We start from the raw sequence: 9433 nt of genomic DNA, 5'->3' as shown, positions 1-9433 counted from the left end.
TCCCACTATTCGTTGGTAAAGAGTAGCCCAAGAGTTGGCGGTGGGTGGTGATGACTAGCTGCCTTCCCTCTAGTCTTACACTGCTAAATTAGGGACGGCTAGCACAGATAGCCCTCGAGTAGCTTTGTGCGAAATTCCCAAACAAACAAACAAAAATTTATTACAGAGCTTGAATAAGAAAGGATAATTTTAGTAATTCTGTTTGAAGACAAAAATACTTTTAATTAATTCAGTTGTATCCAACCAATTAGAAACAAGAGATAAAAAACAAACAAACATGTTTGCAATTAGAACGTGAAATCACTCAGGAGTCTTAACGATTTTACTCAGAAAATGACCACCCATTTAGCTCCAATGATTACCATGCCTACTACAAACGTACGTGTTATCTTTCTCGTGCCGCAGCACTAACAAGGCATTTAGACCCTTCTAAGTAAAGGCTACATCCTGTGTTAATTGAGCAATAAATATTTCCTTTCCATCCAAACTTCTTATATTTCATATTTATAGCCGTCAAACTGATGTATTAACGGGCTGAAATTACCAGTTTTTACTCATTCAAGGAGGTCAGAGTCCAAATAAACTTACATCAGATTAACTCAACAATGCGAGACCTTATTAACGCCCTGTCTTGCACTTAACATTGGAATAGACGTGTTTGGGGTATCTTATCTTTATGATTTTCTTCAGAATGATTAAATACAAGATAAAACGATATGCACACACGATACTATAAATCGAACTACATCATTATAAGTGATCAGTCATCGACCCAGCTATCTAAAACCATGATGTTAATCAATGTCTAGAGCAACGTTTCTATTTATTTCTAGCTTTGTCAGAAGAAATATGTGTATCATACAGTATAATAAAGGATCACTTCAACTTAATAATTACCCTTTTTCTAATGAGTTATGAAACTGGTTTAAATTACATATGTTCTCAGTTTATCTGATCAACGATAGAACTTGAGTATCAACTTATTGTAATCCACTCAGTGAATCCAAAGTTATTTATAATTACATATATAACAATACCACTTTATATGTACGTTTTGTTAGAGTACGTCTGCAACAAATTCATTTGTTTAACAGAAAGAGCATAAACTATTTAAAGATGAATTTTCAACAAATTTAATAACTGCCTTAGAAACTGTACTTTGGTTAGGTATAATTCCTGTGTGGTTGCCATATTTTTAAACATTTTAGTTTTTGAGTAAAAAATGAAACAAAATATGCGGGTCCTCGAACTTAAATTTCCCTCGGTTGTTCGGATGTTTCCGTGACGTTTTACAACTATGACGTAATAGTTGCCAAACACGCTTCGTTGCGCACCGACCATTGTGTTCCTTTCAGTGCTGGTGTTTCATGTAAATCTATCGGGTTTTTTTTCGGATTACATACTTTGTGAGACTATTTTTTGTCTTGGCATTGCTACTTTATGTTTGTTTTATGGTAACATGGTTTACTGCATTGCTTATGGTTGTAAAAACGGTTCGGCATCGGAGAAAAGCTTCTTTTCGTTTCCATGCAAGGAGAAGGAACCAGCAAGTGGGTGCGGATGGTCAATAGGAAGAACTGGACTCCTTCATACTATTCAAAGCTTTGTCAAAATCACTTTGAACGCTCATGTTTTGTGTCGGATCCTACTGTTTTGGATTCCATGGATTTCAAGTCAGGCAGGTTGAGACTGAAAAAAACCATCGGCAGTAGACAGGATCGTCCCCACCATCTTTCCTCGTGTAGAGCTGAGGACTGATCTCAGCCTCCAGCATACAGGTTCCATCCTTCTGAAGTCATCCCTTGCCATCATGAAAAGAACAAACTTAAAGGTATGTGTGCAGTATAAAGCGATAAACAATAACTAGTATAATATAATAATTTAAAAAGTACAAGTTTTTGAAGAATGTAACTAGACATATACATTTCACATTAATGAGCGTGGCACCTGAAAGTCAGTGAAACCTTGATTTCCTAGTTTAGACAGTAGACAAATCTATCCCAAATACAGTATATTCCAAGTTTAAAAGCTGGAAGATCATTCTGTAGATGTTTTTGTATCATTTTTAAATATGGAAAAGTTTTAAGAATTCCATTTTTCAAATTTAATATTTCAAGATAAATTAACTAATCAGACTGTGACATCTAGTTTGATTTTATAGACAGAATTATGACGTATAATTGAAATTCATTTTGTTACGAGTCATAAATACCCGGTACAACGATTGTGGAAGGGCCGAGTATTAGTTACCACAGTCGGCAAAGTATAAACAAATAAAACCCAGTCTGTGATACCAATAATTTATAAACACCAGACAGGTTTCGAGATGCTTAAATTGTACGTGAAATAATACAGACCATATTTGTTGTCATGACTTAGGCTTACCATTCTTCCACTGTAGGTATGACCGACTCACAACCGGCCTGGGCGCTATCATTATCACTCACAGTTACGCTACTCTCGCTCGTGGAACTGTCCTCATCACTAGAACTTGTCAAATCTGTGTCAAAAGTAACTGTTCTAGGTTCGTTCAGATTAGGTTCGAATTGATATGGCGCTACTCGACACTGTTCAGAACACAAAGTCAAAACAGACTCCGCCTCTGTTTCTCCGTATGCACTGGCCATGTTTATTTATATTCAACGCGCTGGTGTTGGTAGTTTGTTTGGCAACTATTACGTCACAGTACTTTTCCTAGCGGCAAACGTAAAAACTAAAACTTTCGGATAGGGCTTTTTCTGTACCAAGTTCTATGTTTCATTTATTAGCACATATTTTTTATAAAAAATATGAACCTGCAGAATTAATCAGTATGAGTAGTTCTTTTAACTGCAAAGTTTTGTTTGTTTCTGAATTTCGCACAAAGCTACTCGAGGGCTATCTGTGCTAGCCGTCCCCAATTTAGCAGTGTAAGACTAGAGGGAAGGCAGCTAGTCATCAACACCAACCGCCACCTGTTGGGCTACTCTTTTACCAACGAATAGTGGGATTGACCATCACATTATAACGCCCCAACGGCTAAATGAATGAGCATGTTTGGCGCGACTGGGATGCGAACCCGCGACCCTCAGATTACGAGTCGTACTTCTTAACACGCTTGGCCATGCCGGACCAGAATGGAAAGGAGTGTGTATAGAACATAAGGGGTTGGTCCATGACATTGCATCCAATTTTTAATGAAATAATAAAAGAAAAACAGTTGCACAGGATGCATGAACAAGAAATATAGTAAAAAGCAAAAAAGCTGGTGAAGTAGGCTTTAGAAGCTTCAATTGAAGAACGCCATCTAACAAACAATGTTTCGTTAAATTAGAAACCTTTCGAATAACAAATCTTTATTTTTCGTTTAGGTTGTGTTGTGTTTTCTTATAGCAAAGCCACATCGGGCTATCTGCTGAGCCCACCGAGGGGAATCGAACCCCTGATTTTAGCGTTGTAATTCCGAAGACTCCCGCTGCACTAGCGGAGGCTTTCGTTTAGGACTTATTTCACTAATGATGGATTACTTTATAAATGATATCAAAGTTGTAAACTTTTATTTATAATAAAAACAACAAAAAAAGACAATTTCGAGGGGTATTGAAAAATCACTACAACATTTTGATAAACAACCCTACAAAAAAATAAAAAGATAATATTTTACCTTGTTATTATTGAACAATAATAATGATTATTTATTGATGAAATATTTTTCATGCCCAGCATATCCAGGTGGATAAGGCACTCGACTCGTAATTCGTGGGTTCGAATCCCCGTCATGCCAAACATGCTCGCCCTTTCAGCCGTGGGATGTTATAATGTTACGGTCAATCCCACTATTCGTTAGTAAAAGAGCATCCCAAGAGTTGGTGGTGGGTGATGATGACTAGCTGCCTTGCCTCTTGTCTTACCCTGCTAAGTTAGGGACGGCTAATGTAAATAGCCCTCGTGTAACTTTGTGCGAAATTCAAACAAAACAGTATTTCATTTTCCCTGTATCAATGGTTTTAGGACGGTTCATGGATTACTTGATATTTCATGCAACATCATTCTGCATGACCATTGTCAAAATAGGAGCATTTTCGAGTTTTTATTAGTTACCAGCTGATGGTTAAATCCTTAATGATATCAATTACACATCCTGCTTTGTATAAAGTAATAATTGACTTGTTTAACTGATTAACTATTTGCGTCGTTAAGTTCAAAGCCGAAAGTCTATAAAAAAACAGTAGAAATGTGTCCTATTTCAGGGTGTTTTAATTTTCTTTTTCGTGCAGAAATTTAAAAACACAGTAGTCCGTGTACATCATTGGATAGTTTCTAATTACTGTAAAAACACTGCGATTATCGAGCCAGCTAATTCTGGGTGATGAATGGAAGCACATAACGTACATCGATCATCTTTGTAGGAATATTAAATTTAATTTCTGCAGTTATTAAGTTTTACCAAAGATGGCGCTAGCTGAGATGATATCGTATTTCATGCATATAAGTTGTATTCTACTTACTGTGTAGGGGAAAATGAAAATATTTATGATAAACATTTGCTTGAAACACTATTTTCAAATTATTTTAAAAGTAACAGAAACTTTCAATAACCTTAAATAATTATTTTTCTTTCCAATGTTTTTTAATTTATTGAAAGCATATACAATTTCGTGTTTTTTTGTACTACAGATATTATGATTTTTTTGTTTCTTCGAAATATTCTGTTTAATTTCGGCTCGGCATGGGTAGTGTTAAGGTGTTCGACTCGTAATCCGACGGTCGCGGGTTCGAATCCCGGTCGCACCAAAACATGTTCGCCCTTTCAGTCGTGTGGGCATTATAATGTGACGGTCAATCCCACTATTCGTTGGCAAAAGAGTATCCCAAGAGTTGGTGGTGGGTGGTGATGACTAGCTGCCTTCCCTCTAGTCTTACACTGCTAAATTAGGGACGGCTAGCACAGATAGCCCTTGAGTAGCTTTGGGCGAAATTCAAAACAAACAAACAAACTGTTTGTTTTAACTATACAGCTGAAAATATCTCATGAGTTACACGTAAGCTAGTAAACGTTCTCCTCCAACGATTTAACGTTTGTGCTTTGCTACCTTAAACGTTTTACTTCTTTGAAAAACTAAACTCGGCAGCTTTTTATTATCATCATATAACTTTACATTTTTTAAGGAATCATCAAAGTATGACAATAATTTGAATTTGTAATAAGTATTAAATTAATAAACAATGATTTGTAAGCACAATGATATTTATTGTAGAAAACATACTACATTAATGATCCTTTTAAAAACAGAGAACACTAAGATCACACTTCTAGAATGAACCAAGGAAAGAAGAAACACAGTAAAACATTGTCCTTCCAGACAAAAGCATACTGTAGTCACAAAGTAATATACCAAAACAAGGCAGTAAATTCGGTATTGGAAAAACAGTTGTTAATAAAAAAAAGCCTAATATTTGATGGCCTTACGAAAGAATAAATTATTTGTGAAAGAAGTGTACTCAACAGCAGTTTAATAATGTAAAAGAAGCTTATTAGCCTATTAAGAATGTCCTTTCCAGCTCCTGACTATAACCACCCCTTGCTGCACATCTTTTTTTTAACTTAGTTAAATTTTCTGCCTCCACCACTCTTGAAGGCAACCACCCTCTTTGAAAAGTAATACTCTCCAAACTGCAGTCGACTCCTACGCTGCCATACTTTTAATTGATGACCCTTTGTCCTATTGTTTACACTGTTAAACATATAAACGTTTGATGGATCTATGTTATAAATAGTCTTAATAATCTTAAACACTTCAATCAAATCCACTCTGATCCTTCTCAAGTTTAGAGACTGTAGCCTCACCTCCATCCATTCAAGGTATCATTCTAGTGACTCTTCTCTGAACCTTCTCTATCAATTCAACGTCATTATTGAGGAAGGAAGCCCGAAACTGTACACAGTATACTAAATGAGGCCTTATAACTGATATTTACAATTAAAGAATAATATCTATTGACTTGTATTCAATATTTCTATAGATGCTGCCCCAAATCTCGTTAGCACTATGTTTAGATGACTTAAATAACTTTTCGATCACAACATCAAGATCATTTTGTTTAATCACAGTATTTATTATATTCCCGTTTTAATTGTAATAATAAATTGAGTAGTAAAAACCTACATGCATCATCTTACATTTTGGATAGTTAAACATCATCTGTCACAAACTGACCCAATGCATCAAATTATCTAAATCTTTCTGTAAATCCACAGCATCTTTGACACAATTAACCACATAAAATATCTTAATGTAATACGCAAACGTTTCAGTCACTCCACAATCAATATGATTAATATAAATTACAAACAGCAGAGGAGCAAGAAAATAGTCCTGAGACACATTGTAACTATTATCCAGTCAGATGTAACTCCATTTATTACTATTCTCTGCTTTTACTCTCCAACCAAATGTTTATTCAATTTTAGCCACAAATTTAATTTTTTAAACCAAATACACAGTATTTCCCTCATCAACTTTGGCAGTAACATCGTTAAAGAATATCAGAAGATTCGTTAAATAAGAATTTTCCATAATGAAACCATGCTGACTCTTTGAAATTATATCAAACTGCTTTAAGTGATTCTGAAATGTATCTTTAATCACACTCTCCTAAACTTTTCCAGCTGCTAATGTAAGACTAATTTGCATGTAATTTCCTGAATAATATTCGTCAGCTCCTTTGAGTAGCCCGATGTGGCTTTGATGAAAGAAACACACACACACACTCCTTTAAATATTGGACTAAATTTAACCAACTTCCAGTCTTCTAAAACTTGTCCACTACTAAATGACATAAAAATATTAGTTAGCGGTTCACAAATAAAATCTTTAAGTTCCTTTAAAACTCTAGGATAAAAGTTGTCTAAATTGAGGGAAATTATCAATTTTGAGATTTCCCAACTTTTCTCTTTTTTTTCAGAACTTAAAATGATATATTTTACAACATTATTTTCCCCATACTTTAAGTGCTCTGGTTGAGGCATAGTACTTATATCTTTCTTCATAAGGATTCGTAGATACATAACATTCGTTTTATAAATTTCTAGTTCAGTTTAGAAAATATTGTAAGTATTTAATTGCAACTGCGAAGCTCGGAAATTTCTTCGAGTTTGTCTTTGTTGTTTCTTTGTTAGCTAAGTATTTTACGGTTAGAAATAAAATTAACCCGTTAGATGACGCTATTAAGTAAAGCGCGAATGCCGAAACTAAATATTCAAATATATTTCCTGTAATTGGGAAATTTGTGTTATTGGTATTTAGAATACCTTAAATAGTTTGTTACCGTCAAATATAATTCTTATATGCTACTGTAACAGATATGGTGCGTATGTCTTAATGTAAAACATAAGATGTTTGAAGTTTTAATTATATTTTTTATTATTTTAATACTATTAAAAAGAATAAGCTGTGAAGCCGTTATACTCAACCTTAATTTAAAGCAATACATTGTAGTATGTGTAGTTTTATAAATTATAGTCATGTTCTAGTCTTGGTAAAACCTAACAAACTTAAACCGTAAGGTTAAGTTAAAAAGTAGTATAATGTTAAGCCTAACGAATAGAATATGTTTTGAATTACAGATGCTACCCTAAGTCCCGTTAGCCTTATGCTTTAGTATTCAGGTAGTGTTCATATGTTTTTATGATTTAGATATTTCATTAAAAATATTAGTGTAAATCAAACCTTTCCTTCTCAAACAACTGGTATTTTGGTTTCGTGTATATTCAATGGTAATTTTTATTGATTGCATTAGAGGTTTTAGAGTTAATGTATGACTACTAGGATGATACTGATAGGCTGTTCAGGATAACTTTTTCCATTAATTGGCCAGGGAACCTACAACCATTACTAGAAGCAGAATTAGAAACTATGCTATTTTGCTTTTAGGTATCTTGTTGATTTGTAATTGTAGCACAAAAAAAACCAAGAAAGCAAAGATAATGTTGTAAAACATTTGGATGCAACTACAAGTAATTAGTGCACAGTTACTTACTGATGAGAAAAATAGCAGCTAAACCATTATTGTATCTGTCATGTCTCACTTGAACTGGTGAGTTCTGGTATTGGGTGTGAAGCCTTGTCAGCATTGGATATCATGACTATAGTACAAGTAAGGTGTTTGATGTATGTCTTTACTTTCACTCATAATTTTGTACAATTGCTACTGTAGTTTTCTCCTGTTAACTTTATGGTTGTTGGACCTGGTCTGGTAACAAGGAGACTAGCTTGCTGGTTTTACAATTATTCTGAATAATAATAAATTGAACTAATGATAATAAATAACTGGTATTGCAAAAATAAATAAAAACATCATAACAGCTGTTATTCATGAACATTGAAGATCTAACTACTGTTTAGAACACTATACTAAGTGTGCCGTGCCCTAGCCAGTGTGACGAGCCCAGTTACTGGGCAAAAGACCGTGTAACCATTGGATATGGTGGACGTATTGTGGCTGATGTATCATAATTCTACTCATAAGTTCTTAGAATTTGATATTTTCTTTATATGGAGTTAATAATAATTTGGTTATAAATTTCAAATAAATTTTGAAGGGAAGACAATAATAAGCTGTTTTGAATTGTGCAAGTGAATTAAATAGAGATACTGATCAGATATCAGATGTGGAAAATTGAAACATTCAAGAGGAAGATGTTCCTTGCAAGTTACAGGGTAAAAAAGGGTAGCTGCTGTTAAAAAAAACAATAATAAAGAAAAACATAATTTTAAGAATTTTAAATTGACTGTTATAAAAGAAGATTTAGAAGATTTTAGGAGTTCAAAAGAGTTAATCAAACAAGACAACATTAGACAAAAAAGGTGATATGAAGCAAGATTGACTGAAAGTATAAAAATTAACAAAATATTTCTTTAAATACAATTAGGGTAGGGTTGGGCATTTGACTAATTGAAAAATAAGATTAACACAATCTATATATATATACACACACACACACACACACACACACACACACACACAGTCTTTAAACCACTTGTACTTATTAATCAATCAATCTTATACTATTCAAATGTTTCCATTTCTAACACTATTCAAACTTTTTTAGAACCATTTGTCTATGTTAATAAGGAGAATATGACAACTTCAACCAATACACAAAATACAGTGTTAACTCATTTGTATTCTTATTCTTTCAAAGAATGATAGAATAGTCTTATTAGTGTAAGAAGTCATATAATTCTTTGAGAATCTAATTGTACTTTTTGTGCAAGTTTCAAATGCAACAAAGGTTGTAATGAGCTGCATGTAATTATGAAACTAACAACAATTAAAAAGATTGATCACTTGGGTATTATGCAAACTAGTCATTCAAGGTTTGAGTTGAAGCTAGTTTCATCAAAAATCTCAAAGAAATGGTGAATTAGTAAAGAAGTAGTTATAAGGGTAG

At 33.7% G+C, this 9433-nt stretch overlaps 1 protein-coding gene across 3 annotated transcripts in view; it reads left to right on the top strand.

The window, feature by feature from the left end:
• Positions 1-7192: 7192 nt before the first annotated feature.
• Positions 7193-9433, top strand: part of spd-2 (centrosome assembly protein spindle defective 2) — a 109793-nt gene continuing 107552 nt past the window's right edge. For all 3 annotated transcript variants that reach the window (XM_076514799.1, XM_076514801.1, XM_076514798.1), the window contains exon 1: positions 7193-7347. The gene's annotated coding sequence lies outside the window, so the exon portion shown is untranslated. The remainder of the gene's footprint in view (positions 7348-9433) is intronic.

This window comes from Tachypleus tridentatus, chromosome 7 (assembly GCF_004210375.1).
Source record: "Tachypleus tridentatus isolate NWPU-2018 chromosome 7, ASM421037v1, whole genome shotgun sequence".
NCBI lineage: Eukaryota > Metazoa > Arthropoda > Merostomata > Xiphosura > Limulidae > Tachypleus > Tachypleus tridentatus.
This window is presented reverse-complemented; position numbering and strand designations above follow the sequence as displayed.